Below are 16742 nucleotides of genomic sequence, written 5' to 3'. Positions count from 1 at the left end.
ATATCAAATCAGAGTTAAGAACAAGACCTTAATTGGTTGAATGTGAGTCAAGACCAAATCTTTGAGGCTTTGGAAAGAAAGCGAGTCGAGACTGACACCTAAAAACATAAACCTGAACTTACAGATCTTCTGCTCTGTGCTTCTTTTGGATTTTTTTTTGGAATTGAAGAAACCAAATTTAATGATGGATGGTTTATTCGCTCATTATTTGCACACAGTGGGACCAACAGATTCAAGAGAGCATTGCACTATGGGGTTTCCTGTCAACTATAGTGCAACTCAACGCAATATGAATTGATTGATTAATTTTGTTAATTTTTAATTCATGTGTATACTTATTCTAGTCCAAGACTGAGTCAGATCGAGTAGAATTGCTTTCAGTTCTGAGACAAAATGAAATACCTAAATACAACGTGCTCACAAGTGATAGTCCCCAGCTTTGTCTCCCCAGTAAACCCTTCATCTGACACAAAGTCATTCCAGTGATACCCAAGGATCTGCAAAAACACTTAATAGCAAAGACATCTAGCAGCTGACCTAGGTCCCGGGGTAGCAGCCAAGTCTCAGTAAAACAAGAACTAGAACCCAAAAGACATGGACCTTCATTCTCCTGCAAAGGTATTGGCCTCTGTCCAGTGCCACCATAAGCTTCTCACAGGCGTAGCTTGATCTCAAAGGCCAAGGATACTGGAGATATGAATACCTCTGGGATCAGGCTGAAATATCCTAGCAATTCCCTTTCACCCAGCTTGGTGTAAATACCACGAAAAAATAAAATCTGACACCCTGAACTGCCTTCACATATTTGAAACCTTTGGCTTTGTTCTTCCATCACCTTGAGGTGACTATTGATGCCTTTACGGTGTCAAATTTTGCACGTAATCACGTTCTCACTGTAGAGGCCCGAGATTTTGTTGTCAGTGTAAACAAGCGTTTGCGGCAACTTGTTTGCAACATTGCGTCGTTATGGAGGTGAGTTCAACCAAAATATGTATTTAGGTGTTTAACTAAGATAATCGTGAGTCTTTAATGTGAGTTTTATTTTTAAAAAAGCATGTTGTTGTTAGGGTTGTGTATCGAGAACTGGTGATTTTCAGGTATTCTTAAGAAATGATTTGATCCATTGACATTGATAGCCTTTTTGCTTAACGATTCCTTCTTCAGAGTGGCCGTTGTTTTGGGGGGTGTTTGTCAGGAAAATGATCCTTTTGCTACATTGATTACAGACCCTGCAGCAGGTCTGTAATCAATGTTCAGTCTTTCCTTTTTGATGTTTTAACCCTTTATCTTTTACACCACATGATCAAGTAACCTCCTTGTCTGAAGTTTCCTAAGAAACAAATCATCCGTCTCCAGTTTTCTGGAAAATCACACAGCAAATTCAAGTCTCCTTGCCATGTGCTGGGGAGTTAGTTCACTCTGAGACTGAATTTTGTTTGGGAAGAGATGCAAGTCGGCCTTTAGGATGTGTTGCACAGAACTGGATGATTTTTTTTTTCTGAATTAGGGTCAACTGCGGCATTTTTCCTGGACTTTAATGTCTTGCAGAACAAACTTTATGGTTCCTGAAATGAGAAAAACACCATTATTTCCCAGTAAAACCATTTCCTGGTATTCATATTTCAGAGTACTTCTGGGTACTTGTTATGAGACACCCTATGTCACATTCTGTTGATTTTCTTGTAAAATTATACTTATAGATGAAACCATGCAGTGTTTGACAGCAAATTTGGACCAACACTCATTTTGATTCCCATCAATTATTTGGCAGCTGTTTTGGGCTCAGCCAGGCCAATCCAAAGTCCGCTTTAGCATCTGAGGCCCACTTTAAAGGCTGATATTCATCTACCAACGTCTCTCAAACAGAGAGGTGGAGGCTAATCTCTCAGGGTATCCCTGAACCCCCCTATTGCCCCTCTTTCCATTTTCTACCCCTCCTCTGCCCCTCGCTTTCCTCCTTTCCCCTCTGGAGGCCTGCATTAAACATAAAGACTCTGCATGGATGAGTGAGTCAACAAATTACCACAGCCAAAAAATGGGAGAAAATGATCTGCCCGTCTATATGCCACCAGTCTCATCCCCTCCCTCTGTCTCCCATCTCTTCCTCCCCCTCTCCGTCCCCATTACCTTACTGTCCTCCATTAGGTTATTGTCCCTGGCTTTTAAATAAACATGATTTTAGCCTGAGTGTCTCCTTATTGCATTTAGTTAGCGCGTCCCTCCTCATGCTTCAGTGGTCGTGTCCGTCAACTCAGGGGGGTTCGACCTGCTGCAAAATCTCAGCTAATACACATGAAACTGCTACAGCTGTTAGTCTAACCTTTGAGTGTCTCCTAAGGAGCACAGTGATATTTGCACTTAATAAAATTATGCCTACCAGGAGAATATGCCGCTGACATTTGCCATTTGTCAAGTTGAGGTGGCAGTGATGCTTTATGAGTCATTAGCGCCGAGCCCTGAGAGGGTGCAGTTTCTTTGCAGACTCCCGTCATGTACTGTACATAAGTGCAGTTCTTATTAACTGCTGCCACACTTATATACGTACTGGTTTTTCCGTCCACCAAGAAGTACAACATGTTTTTGTTCTAATGGAGTGCTGCATGCATTATCATCTCCAACTGCATCAGAACGCTGCTGCCAGACTTTTGACACAAAGCAGGAAGTTTGACCACATTACACCCATTCTGGCGTCTCTTCGCTGGCTGCCTGTTTCTGTTAGAGCAGCTTTTAAGGTTCTCCTACTAGCTTATAAAATTGTTCACGGACTGGCACCTTCCTACCTGGCAGACTTAATAAAACCCTACGTTCCGGCCCAGGCCTTGCGCTCGCAGGATGCAGGACTGCTTTGTGTTCCTAGGGTGAATAAAAAGTCTGTGGAGCAATGAGCTTTCTCTTATCATGCCCCCTTTCTGTGGAACAGTCTTTCAGCGTTTATAAAGCAGTTAGATTCTATGTACACTTTTAAAGCCAGATTGAAGACTCATTTGTTGTCCATTTTGTTTAGTTAGCATAATTGTTACTGTGCTTTTTATAATCGTTATTACGTTTTTATTTCTTTTACTATTTATATTTCTTTTACTCTTTTAATTGTGCTTTTAATCTTTTATTTTAATTAGTTTTTAGGTTGTTTGTGTGAAGCACCTTGAGGCGACGCTGTCGTGAGTTGGCGCTCTACAAATGGAATAAATTGAAATTGAATGCATTAGTATGTGTCTCAACATTTCTCTGACTTCGTACAAGTCATTTGTATCTGCAGCGGAACAGCTTCTTCCTCTTTTTTCTGCACAAATTTTCCATCACCTTGGTGGCCTGCAGGTCACGCCGGGTCTGGGAGTTTGCACTGGTATCAGATGTTACTGCAGTCAACACACCATGGAATTACCTTGGGTTCTGGATGGCATCCAGTCTGTCTCCACCTCTTGAAAGTAACCATTTATGTGCTGCAGGCAGGTGATATGCTTCCCTTGGAGAAATCTAAGAGACTGTCACATCCATTCCTGTTTTCAGAGGTCCTGCTGTCATCAACCTGTTCCAGAGAATTATGGTTTGTCCATTATTTTTTCATTCTGTTGAGAATAAGAAGTCTCTGGAATGGGTTGGCATGACAGTTTCATGGAATTGCCTCCCTTGGCCTTCTCCACCAGCTGGGTCCTCAACACTGAGGCACCCTTGGGCTTGAGTGTGTCCAAAGAAACATGCCACATGGCCAAAGGTCTCTCTAAGTAGACACTCATTTGACATAAAGTCATTGCAGCTGCATTCAAGGCTCCTCCAAGGACACTTGGTACCAAATCCATCCAGTTTTTGCCTTCGGTGGTGTCCACATGTCATAACCATACAGCAAAACAGGAAGCATCAGGACCCTAAAGAGTTGGACCTTTATTCTCCTGCCAACATACTGACATGTCCAAACATGTCTTTCCAGCATCCTCATAATCCAAAATCAACCTTGTTGTTGATTTTGTTGCATGAAGGAAGAAGTAAGTCCTCTATTGACCCTGAGTGCTATTACTGCCGGAGCTTATCCCTGGATTCCAAAGCGTGTAGTGGTTGAGGGTCTGAGATTTCCCCCTGAACAGGACACCATTCTACCCAGATGTTTAGTTGAAGGGCACTTCTCTTTTTAATCTTTAAGTCATTTTCCAACTCACAACTAACTTCTTTGTGTGAAGGAAACTGATGCAATCTGCCATCCCTTCAGGACCTGTACACCTCCAGAGCCCTGAGGTTAGCAAGGAAAATAGAGGCTGATCTCTCTCACCCAGGACACAAACTTTTTCGATGGAGGACCATCAGGACTAAAACATCAAGACACAAAAACAGCTTCTTTCCATCTGCAGTTAGATTTATAAATAATGCCAGAGACCCCATTTACCCCTGCCCCCCCACTCCTTCAAAGTACAGACTGATCATTCCTGTACTGTTCATCTGCATGCCTGCACAGCCCCATTCCACTATATCGATTTGACAGTAAACATAGTTTTACCCATTTGTCTATTTGACTCCTTTACTATACCATCATTCTCAAGCTCAAGAATATTGTGTGAGAGGTGAGGTACATCCTGGAGCGAATACAGGAGAAGTTGGCCCAATGCAAACTTGGCCCAAAGTGTAAACTGGGTCTGGGCGAACCCTAACCCGTGGAGCAGCATATTCTCACAAAACATTTGGAGCAAAATGTACAAAGAGGCAATTCACAAAATTTTGCTGCATATATTCAAATGCATTTTTTGAGACAAATTCATATATATCTCATGTATTCGCAGGCATGCGGTGATGACATCACTGACAAGCTGGTGGATTATCCAGATTGGGGGGAAAATGTGGCACCTCATCTTTCACCAGTTAGTATAGTATTGTTATTCTAACTCTAACTTTAACCAAAACATGAATGAGAGTTTCTCAACATAAAATGTGAGACGCAAGTTGTTCATATGTATGGAAATTCATATGAAGATGCCCAAAATATCGTGCTTATATCATACAAAACGCATCATGAGAATACATTGCATGGAGAGATGTATGCAACAAATTCAACAATCAAATATTTTGCATCTGTTAATTGTATCAAATTACATTGAAAATGTGCAAAACTGTGTTTTTTTCACCCAAAACAATGTGTGCATAAAGTCAAATGCCTTCATCATTGTTCTACTGGAAAATGTCAGATGTTCCAGCCTGAACATTTTCCAGTCTCACGAATAACTCCAGCGTATCTGCAGCCTTTGGCCTGTGTTGTTCCTTATCACTGTCTTGTGGTAAGTTATTCATGTGTAGCAATAGATAAAAAAATAAATAAATAACATTCTGGTAATTTTACAAACCCGTTTCCTTCTGTGTTTAATGTTCCCGTGTTTGTCCACAGAGCCGGAACCCCTGCAGCGTTCCATCAGTAATAATGAGTTGTCTAAAGGCTGGAGAGGCTTTTCTGGTTGGTTTACTGTAAATTCATTCACTGCGTCTGGGTTGAGCCAGTTTTAATGGTCCTCCTGTGTATGTCTGGATTTGTATGTCTGCGTATAAACTGGATTTGATTTTGGTGAAAAATGACATTACAACAAAGTGAAACAGATCGGCTCAACAATCTTTAAACCACCAAGTGATGCCTCGTTCACACGTTCATGGATGTGCTTGTTGTGTGGGCCGCCAGAAAAGGAGGTACTGCTGGCCCACCACCAGAGGGCGCCCTGCCTGAAGTGCGGGCTTCAGGCACGAGAGGGCGCTGCCGCCACGGACACAGCCGGGGGTGACAGCTGTCACTCATTATCTCTTGACAGCTGTCACCCATCCATGCTTCATCATCTCACTCCATAAAACCCGGACGTCATCTCCACCTCATTGCCGAGATATCGTCGAACCGTTCAGGTACTATTCTCAGCCTTAAAGTAAATTGTGTGTCAGTCTGAACTCTTTTTTGCAGCCGCTTACCTGTGGTGTTCCTTATCTGAGAGACCGGCGTTTGGTGTGAACAGCGACAGCTTCGCTTCACACCACTACCAGATAAGTGGTAGACAGGAGCTGCACGAGTGTGTGTTAGAGGTGGAGGTGGAATTCCCACCGTTGTTGTTACTGGGTGTGCACACACCCATATCTTATTGTCTCTGCTCCCTGCCAGCAGTACCAGATCCGACCTTCGAAGGCGGTGGCCACCTGGGGACTCGGGACTTGGCGGCTCCAGTATTCTCCGGGTTCGGTGGCGGAGGAAATTGTGTGGTTCCGGTTCATCTCAGGACAGACGTCTTCTATCCTCGAGCCTGCCCACACGTCACCCTTGTGATTGACTGTCTACAAAATTTCACATTCCTCTATGTTGTGCTCATTCACAACAGTAAAGTGTTTATATTCGACTCTTTCATTGTCCGTTCATTTACGCTCCCTGTTGTGGGTCCGTGTCACTACACTTTCACAACAGGATATCTCGGCCAGCGTCATGGATCCCGAGGGGCGTCACCCATCTGTTGGACAGCCAATGGAAGAGCAGGGTGCACAGGCATCTGCAGGAGGCGTGCTCGGTGAGTTGCAGCAAATCCTCACCGCCTTTACCGCTCGGCTGGATTTGATGACCGAGCAAAACGTCATCCTTAAACGCAGGATGGAGGCTCTCACCGCACAGGTGGAAGCGTGCGATCAGAGCGCTGCTGCGGCTCCTCCTCCTGCTGACCCGGTGCCAGATATTAACATTCCACTGGTCATTCAACGAACCCCCCCACCATCCCCTGAAGCATACATAAGTCCCTCAGAGCCGTACGGGGGTTGTGTGGAGACGTGCGCGGACTTTCTGATGCAGTGTTCGCTCGTCTTTGCACAACGACCCGTGATGTACGCGTCTGATGCCAGCAAGGTGGCTTCCAGGTTCGAAAAGGTTCCGCCCTCCCCACGCTCCACAGCCGCAGTGCTCCGTGGGACAACAGCTCCCCCTGCTGACGTTGCTAGGGAAACGCACAGGGCCAAAATAAGAACAAATGACAGAATGAGGAGGCTGGTCCGCGGGGAGTGTTTTTTCTGCAGCTCAAAAGAGCACATACAGAAAAACTGCCCCAAACGGCCAAAACGACAACACCCGCCCTTAGAGACTGGGCTAAGGGGGGGTCATAACATTCACGTGGGACACACACATATTGCCACACGACTCCCAGTTACAATCCTGAGCGGGGATTTAACCCTTCAAGCCCCAGCACTGGTGGACACGGGGTCAGAAGGGAATCTGCTAGACAGCAGATGGGCAAGGGAGGTAGGGCTCCCTCTGGTGGCGCTTCCTTCGCCATTGTAGGTGCGGGCACTAGATGGCACCCTTCTCCCTTTAATCACGCACAAGACACAACCTGTAACTCTGGTGGTGTCTGGAAATCATCGGGAGGAGATCGAGGTTTTTGTGACTCCTTCTACCTCCAGCGTGATTTTGGGTTTCCCGTGGATGTTGAAACACAATCCCCGGATTGATTGGCCGTCTGGGGTAGTGGTTCAGTGGAGCAAGACCTGCCATCGGGTGTGTTTAGGATCCTTGGTTCCTCCCGGTTTACATGCTAAGGAGGAGGTCAAAGTCCCTCCCAATCTGACGGCGGTGCCGGTTGAGTACCACGATCTTGCTGATGTCTTCAGCAAGGATCTGACACTCACCCTTCCGCCGCACCGTCCGTACGATTGTGCCATTGATTTGGTTCCAGGTGTTGAGTTCCCGTCCAGCAGGCCGTACAACCTCTCACGACCTGAGCGCGAATCAATGGAGACCTACATCCGGGACTCATTAGCTGCCGGACTGATCCGGAACTCCACCTCCCCGATGGGTGCAGGTTTCTTTTTTGTGGGCAAGAAAGATGGCGGACTCCGTCCATGCATTGATTACAGGGGGCTGAACGAGATTATGGTTCGCAACCGATACCCGTTGCTGTTGTTAGATTCCGTGTTCACCCCCCTGCATGGAGCCAATATCTTTACTAAGCTGGATCTTAGGAATGCGTATCACCTGGTTCGGATCCGGAAGGAAGACGAGTGGAAGACAGCATTTAACACCCCGTTAGGTAACTTTGAGTACCTGGTCATGCCGTTCGGCCTCACTAACGCCCCCGCGACGTTCCAAGCTTTGGTTAATGACGTCTTGTGGGACTTCCTGCACTGATTCATCTTCGTATACCTGGACGATATACTCATCTTTTCTCCAGATCCTGAGACTCATGTCCAGCATGTACGTCAGGTCCTGCAGTGGTTGTTGGAGAACCAGTTGTTTGTGAAGGGCGAGAAGTGCGAGTTTCACCGCACTACTTTGTCCTTCCTGGGGTTTATCATCTCCTCTAGCTCCGTCTCCCCTGATCCGGCCAAGGTTGCGGCGGTGAGAGATTGGCCCCAACCAACAAGCCGTAGGAAGCTGCAACAGTTTCTTGGCTTCGCTCATTTCTATAGGAGGTTCATTAAGGGCTATAGTCAGGTAGTTAGCCCCCTGACAGCCCTGACCTCTCCAAAAGTCCCCTTCACCTGGTTGGATCGGTGCGAAGCCGCATTCAAGGAGTTGAAACGTCAGTTCTCTACTGCGCCAGTTTTGGTGCAGCCCGACCCTAGCCGCCAGTTTGTGGTTGGACCAGGAGGCGCCCGTTGAGGGGGGGGTCCTGTTGTGTGGGCCACCAGAAGAGGAGGTACTGCTGGCCCACCACCAGAGGGCGCCCTGCCTGAAGTGCGGGCTTCAGGCACGAGAGGGCGCTGCCGCCACGGACACATCCGGGGGTGACAGCTGTCACTCATTATCTTTTGACAGCTGTCACCCATCCATGCTTCATCATCTCACTCCATAAAACCCGGACGTCATCTCCACCTCATTGCAGAGATATCGGCGAACCATTCAGGGACTATTCTCAGCCTTAAAGTAAATTGTGTGTCAGTCTGAATTCTTTTTTGCAGCCGCTTACCTGTGGTGTTCCTTATCTGAGAGACCGGCGTTTGGTGTGAACAGCGACAGCTTCGCTTCACACCACTACCAGATAAGTGGTAGACAGGAGCTGCACGAGTGTGTGTTAGAGGTGGAATTCCCACCGATGTTGTTACTGGGTGTGCACACACCCATATCTTATTGTCTCTGCTCCCTGCCAGCAGTACCAGATCCGACCTTCGAAGGCGGTGGCCACCTGGGGACTCGGGACTTGGCGGCTCCAGTATTCTCCAGGTTCGGTGGCGGAGGAAATCGTGTGGTTCCAGTTCATCTCAGGACAGACGTCTTCTATCCTCGAGCCTGCCCACACGTCACCCTTGTGATTGACTGTCTACAAAATTTCACATTCCTCTGTGTTGTGCTCATTCACAACAGTAAAGTGTTTATATTCGACTCTTTCATTGTCCGTTCATTTACGCCCCCTGTTGTGGGTCCGTGTCACTACACTTTCACAACAGGGCTTCCTGGAAGGTTATACAGTTTGACACCTTGGAGGGTCCAAGAGGTGACAGAATATTAGAAAAATTGTGCCTTGGTCTTATTTAAATGCTGGCTGAATTTTGAATTTGTTCAAAAATTCCCTTTTTTTCCCCCATTGTGATCATTGATGTCCTTTGGCACTCCCTTGGACTTCTGCGCAACCCATAATGTTGTTGTACATGATGCAACATCACAGTGAAGTTTTCTGGAAGTGCACCAACGTGTGTAAGATCACATTTACGGGCATGTGTGATCCTCACGCGAAGGTTTGCTACAGACAAGAAGCTCCTGGACATGTCAGACAATAACTGGAGCTACTATGTCTGTCGGTTTATTACCATAATCCACTTACACGTCCTTCATGTCCACCAAACCTGCCATGTGGATGAACTTTGAGCCCAGGGTTTTGCTTTGACAAACGTCAAGGTCATTGGTCATTCACCTTCACTCTGTCTACCAAATATATGTGGATTCTGCAATTGCCCAGCTGAGATCAAGTTGGGGACGAGGTCATTGGGTCAAAGATCTGTTTTTCACTCCAAACATGACATCTATATGGAGATATGATCTGGATTTGGCCAACACTGTCAAATTTGCCAAAGGTCAGTCAGTAGGGATTTCTACCAAACTTCTGAAAAATCTGGGATAAGATCAAGGTTATTGGGGTCAAATGTCAAATTGTTGTGGCACTCTCCACTTTCATGCCCGCGGGTACTACTACCAAGTATCCATGGAGGTTGTTCTTGGTGTGTTTTATCCCTGGAGAACTCAGCACTGCAGACATTCCCTCCGTTTGGTCTGTTCCATACTTCTTCAGATAAAGTCGAGAACCTGCGAGAATCAGTCAATTCAGAATATTCATGCAGTGTTGTTTGTCATGTCAGAACTGGACATTCCACTGTGGACATGAAGACCACCGGACCTAGAATCTGGATGATCTTGGAGTGCACCGAGCATTGTGATTTCATGGTGGATGTCCTCTGACACACAGAGCAGGGTTGAGGGTAATTAATTGTTTTGCCAAAATCCTATTTTCAAATCACATCTGTGCTGTCGTAAAAAAAAATCAGAGCCGTCTACACCAGACAGAAAATAATCTGTAACATCACACAGCTTGTGAAAGACACCAATGTTCACTTTGATGTTTGACGTCTTTGATTTTTGTGAGTGCACGTGCGAGTCAACGCTGTACGTGAGTTGAAGTTTTTGGAAGGTGAGAAATGGAGTGACTGGAGGAGCAGTCACACATCACGTTTGGGGGAAAAAACAAACTATGTGACAAACAGCATTTTCTCTTCATGTTGCTGATGAGCTTCAAATGAAGCAAACAAAAAAGGAAGAGAAAAAGAAGGAAAATATAAAATTGAAAGTGTCGGTTTGTACTCGAGTCGTCCCAGACTCTCCCGTCCTGGAGACCGTCTGACAGCTGTGAGAAGCTGCCTATATGTCAGCGCCTGTGATGCCACCAGAATTCAGATCTGTTTGGGCTTTTGTACATCACTGAGCTCACACTGCGGAATTGTGGGGTCTGTCCGGGATGGGTTGTGGCCGCTACTCTGTTTGGTGCTCACATTTTGGCACTAGTTCCTTTTTTTCAGTTTTGGTCATAAATGATAGACATTCTGAGTTATTTCAGGTCATTTTCCCTCCATGTCAATTAATGATTTTTATTGGTGATGCTCTACGTTTTCCCTGTGTTCACTTTGGTTAGTTTAACTTCCAGGTTTTTCACTTCATTGTTCGCATGTCCCTGCACTTCTGGGTTTAAGTGATTGGCATTCTTTATCATTGCTGTCAGAACATCTGCTAATTGCCAGATTGTATTAGACTGTGTCCTGCTCTCTCGTGTTCCAAGTCCTTTGATGCCATTCTGGACTCCTGTTTCCCACCTACCGTTGTGCTCTGGTTAGAGTGTTTTGACTCCACGTTACAAAACTTTGCTGTCATTCCAGATTCCTGTCTTTTGGTCTGTGTGGTATGAGAATCTCGGGTTATTGAACTCTGTGCATCTTGCATAATTCTGCTGCCTAACCTGTTGAAAGACTGCTGCTATTGAGAACTCCGGTCAGTGGACTCTGCCTGGTTTTTGGATTCCACTTCTGCTTTCCAGACAAACTGAGGCTGTTTTTGGAATCATTACTGTGTCCCTGACCACAACTGCATTGGTGGCCGTTCTTCTTGCCTGCTGTTAATGCTGCTGCCATCTATTGAATTATTTGTGACAATAAAGCACATTTAACTGTGGTTCGTTGTGGTTCTCTGAAATGGGGTCCTTGCCTATATTGATTACATGTTGAATATGGTCTTGGAGTCCAATCACCTGCAAACTAGAAGAAGACCTATATATAGGGTGTCCCAAAAAAGTACACTTATGTTTCTTTTTTACTTGCAGAGACCCTGAAGTTTATGTTGATGCCAAGCAAGACTCAGGAAAATGCCAAGATTAACCATACTACAGCAAACAAAAATTAATGAGTTTTGGCAGCAGACCAAGAGTGTCAAACAGGTGCGGTGACTTTATGCTAGACTGACAAAATGCAGGGCCAATATTGACATTGGTATGAAAAACTTCAACCTTTCAGTTTTCTATCCAGCCATAAATTTATTTCCTAGACATATGCTTTGACCATTTTCTTTGCTGATAAAATGTTGCATATTTTTGAGGACATGTCTTGAGTCCCATTGGTGATGATGCCTAGCCTTGGTATTTCAATGAGGATGAGAGCTCACGACTCCCCATGGATGGGACACCAGTCTGACACAGGTTCCTTGTCCAGCCACGGATGGCACCCATTTACAGCGGGATGGATTGGGACAATGTCCATGAAGAGTCTTGTCCAAGGTCACGTATTGTCATGATGTATTTTGCAAAATATGGTACAGAAAGAAGTGGATGATATTGCATGCATATTCCACATGCACATTTAATGTTTAGAAATGTGCATTAGTGTTTTGGTTTGGGTTAGAACAACAATGATAAAGTATTTCTGCATTTTTTTTTTTCTGTTGTTTTTTTTTTTTTCTTTTTTTTGGACAAGAAATCTATCATCTTTGTTTGGATGATACATTTTACTACAAATTTTTCATAAAGCTAAATTGTTCAAGCGCGCAAATTGGTAGCATTACTGGGAATCAAACCCATGGTGACATAGGTATTATTAGCTCAAAGACAACAACTCACTGATATGAATTGTCAATTATTCAGCCTGTAATCAAACTGAGTGGCTGCAGCTCAGCTGTACATTTGTATCTGTGTATCTGCAGTATTTAGACAAACTGCACATGATATTGTGCACAGTCAGGATTGTATAAAAAAATAATGCAATGTGGCAAACTTTACTGGAATTAAATATTAATCTTAACTTAAAATTAAGACGTGGCTTATTTTAACAATGTCACTATGCTTTGTTCAGTTCATCTTGAACCACTTATTTGGGAATATGTATATGTTTTTAGACATATTAAGATTAAATACTTGGCATTTGAGAGTTTTTCTTGACAACGGCTCAAACGTACATCAATAATTACACCTTAAACTTTTTTAACTACAAATGGCAAATAAACTAATCTTGAATCTTAAAATGCAAAATATAATGCAATAAATTAAAACGCTGAGTTTTTAAGTCTGTAATGTGTGCATTTTTTTCCATTTTCACTTCCTCCCTCTGACTAATGTGGAGCTTTCTTTTACCTTCACAGTGCTGTCTGTTATTATGAACACATTACAACAGCATCTCTCATTTTTGCAGTACAGCTACGTTTTATTCTTAATGTCACGTCTATTTTCTGCTTTCTTGCACACAAACACCTCACGCATGCACAATTTGGCAAAATTGCAGAGCTTCGAAATATGAAATTATAAGATAATGTCTCTGAGTGCTGCCTATAGTCTACATTCAAGATTCTTTCCTCAAGATGTGCACAATTTAATAGTTTGGGCATAGCACCCCCTGCAGGAAGGCATTGTTCTTTGCTAATAACAGCCTCAAAGCTGTGAATAAAGTGCAGGCTCCCATTGTTCCCCTTTCAGTGCAATTACAGGCCTTTCTACTTTGATTGGTGGGTAATTGAATTGGTTTGAGGCTGTATGATTTCCTTCAGAATTTGCCACTCATATCCCAATCTTGGCTCCGGATCAGACAAAGCCTGCCTCCCGGTAATTAAAGAAGCCAAAGCCAGGTGTAGAACCGGGAAAGTAGGGAGCCACAGGCAGATGAATGGGCCTGATTAGGTGTTTAGTGAAAATGGGAATTTCTGGCTCAAAGACAAAGAAGCGCCTCTCATCAGGTGCTCACTGTTGGCAATTGACTGCTCCTGATGAGGTGCACGAGTTAAAGGTCTGGAAATCATTTCCAGCATTCATGGCGTTTCCAAAGAAACCAAGACTAAATACTATATGAAAAGAAATAAATCTAAAAGATGCATTTCAAGCATGAAACAGGCTTTTAAATTTCACTTTGATGGAGAAACGGACGCGTTTGTGCTAATTAGGCAGAAAAGAATTTGTCCCAGATGAAGAGCAGAGACAGAAACCGAAGACTAGGTATGAGAGCTTTGAAATGAGTCTGAGTGGACAAGGAGGCTTGGTTAATTAAAAACTGGTCACGTTTGATCTCAGTGTTTTAGCATTTAATAGAAAAGTTCTTTGGGTACCTGCTGTTACAAATCAGTATTATATTTTTTAACTTTAATCTGGAATAAATACAAATCATAATCTGCATATTATTACTCTAAGAAGGCTGGTGTCCATACGTTTGAAGCCTCCTAATCACTGGTGTTTACACATTTGATTGGTGGTGCTGTAGAGTTCACATTATGCATTAAACTAGATCGGGAGACTCTAGAGAGTCTAGATTTGAACTGTCTTGACCACGCAAGGTTCGACACATGCAGGACTATATTTTGAAAGCTCTCATAAGACGTCCGACTGTGAGCGTATCTGGCGTTGTTCAGCCATAACCAAAGTTTAAGTGACTTTCAAGGTCATTCAAGGTGAAAAGGGATGGTATGTTTTGAAAGATCAGATTCATGCCTAATAGCAACAAGTCTCACACTTCGAATTCATGCTATAAGCCTTAGAAGAGGAAAAAAAAGTCCCCAGCGATTTGCACAGAACAAAAAGTTTAATTAACTCTGTGCTGTGGCCTTGACCTTTGACCCCTGAAGTTGAAAAATTCCTTGGGTGAGAGCATTTATATCCTAAAAAAAAAGGTGATCAATGACCGTTTTCAAATAGGCTTTATGACATTATATGATTATTCCACATAAACCTTAAAAATATTCACTTTTTTCTTTTTGTTTTGGGTAATGTGCAAATTGATGTCCAACGTTAAGGCTCAATTTGTCTATATTAAAATACAAAATGGATGAAATGGGGACTGATAATTATGAAATGGACAAAATGGAGCAGACTGACTGCAAATATGAGTACATTAAGGACTTTTATTTATTTTTTGGTGTTTTTGTGGCATTTTGGAAATGCGTTCTGTACATGTACTCAAGGCGGGTGTGCCACCTGGTGTTCAAGAGATGAAACTTCAGTCACAATAATGGCCCCGCTTATATGTACATAAAGCATGTATACCATTAATCACATTTATTTCTTTTATACTTGCGTGTTTCACCCAGCCCAGTCTCACTTTTTTTTTTTTTTTTTTTTTTTTATCCTCCCGTCACAAAATGATTCAAATATTCGTGGCGGGCTTTTTTTTTAACTCACTATTACTAACCCTACTCCTTCCCCTAACCCTAACCATCCCTGACCCCTGCTGCACTTTTAATTACGTGCAGCCGTCACGGAATGAATTAGAATGAATTCATGCTGTCATGATGAAAATTTTGCACTTTTCGTGACAGTATCACGAACAAAGTATTTCGTGCTGCTGAATCACGACAATCCGTGAGACTGGGTTGGTTTCACCATTCTAAAGAGGTACTTTCTTGGAGAGAGGGAGGGGAAAGCACTGCATCTTTTCTCTAGAAAGTTTATGCTTATTTTTCAAGACCTGCTCTTTATGAAATGTAACGTAATTTTAGGCCCAATTTCACTCCACATTTCGCTCCATTTCGTATTTTAGTGTGGCCCGGCTCAGTGTGATCATGTGACGTGGTGAGATTTGTCTCTAACTCCTGCGGTGGACGACGTCCCACAAACTGCGAATGTTATTACGAATGTTAACAAGCTCCGCCCACTTTGTGACCATGAACCACAGGCCAGCTTAATGTTTTCTCACTAAAGACTGAACGAACAAACACAAAAACAAACAACCAAAAGCAAATTAAAGTGGCTCGAAAGTAGCAAACTAATCTGTTGTTCACCGCGTGTTGTGTGGGCCGAGGTATTGCTGGCCCACCACCACCAGATGGCGCCCTGCTTGGAGTGCGGGCTCCAAGCACGAGAGGGCGTCGGAGCCGCTGGAGGTGACAGCTGTCATCAATCAACACCAGCTGTCACCCATCACCACTACTATAAAGACCGAACTGCAACTCCACCTCCTCGCCGAGAAATCGTCTACCATACAGGTAATTTTCTCTGCTGACGCAAAACATTGAGTAATAATCTGAACTTCTTTGCAGCCGTTTTCCTGTGGTGTGTCCTTATCTGTGGGATTGGCGTTTGGTGTGATCAGCGACGGCTTCGCTTCACACCCCAACCAGATAAGTGGTTAGACAGGAGCTGCACGAGTGTGTGATTGGAGGTGGAGGTTCTCCCTCCTTGACTGAACACTGACTGTGGGATTACTGAGTGTGCGGACTCACACTCATCCAGAACTGTTTCTGTTTTCTGCCAGCAGTACCGGGTCTGACTGCTGAAGACAGTGGCCACCTGGGGCGCAGGGCTTGGCGGCTCCGGTGTTCTTCAGGTCCGTTGGTGGTGAGGCTTGTGTGGGTTCCGGCTTCTCTCTCACCGGACGTCTCCTATCTTGCCTGCCACACGTCACCTTTTGTTGGATTGATATAACACATTTGTATCTGTCTGTATCACGTTGTGCACCTTCACAACATTAAATTGTTACTTTTTGGCTATTCCATTGTCCCTTCATTAACGCCCCCTGTTGTGGGTCCGTGTCACGACACCTTCCCAACACCGCGATGGAAACAGCAAAAACCGCTGCATCATATCGAGGACATCGCCGACATCTTTCCAAATTTGCTCCTTCACACCAATTCTTAATGAAATTTTGAAGAGTTTGAGTGAATCTGCAGAGGAAAACCTGGGTTTTAGTTTGCAGCAGGTCAATTTACACATTTTCAAATAACGTGATTATCGACGTGTAGGTTTTTTAAAATCTAACAGGCTTCTGTAAGTAAGTAAGTCCCTTCGGCTGCTCCCTTGTTTGCACTT

This window comes from Thalassophryne amazonica, chromosome 14, assembly GCF_902500255.1.
Source record: "Thalassophryne amazonica chromosome 14, fThaAma1.1, whole genome shotgun sequence".
NCBI lineage: Eukaryota > Metazoa > Chordata > Actinopteri > Batrachoidiformes > Batrachoididae > Thalassophryne > Thalassophryne amazonica.
The sequence above is the reverse complement of the archived record's forward strand: the minus strand, read 5'-3'. Positions refer to the sequence as shown.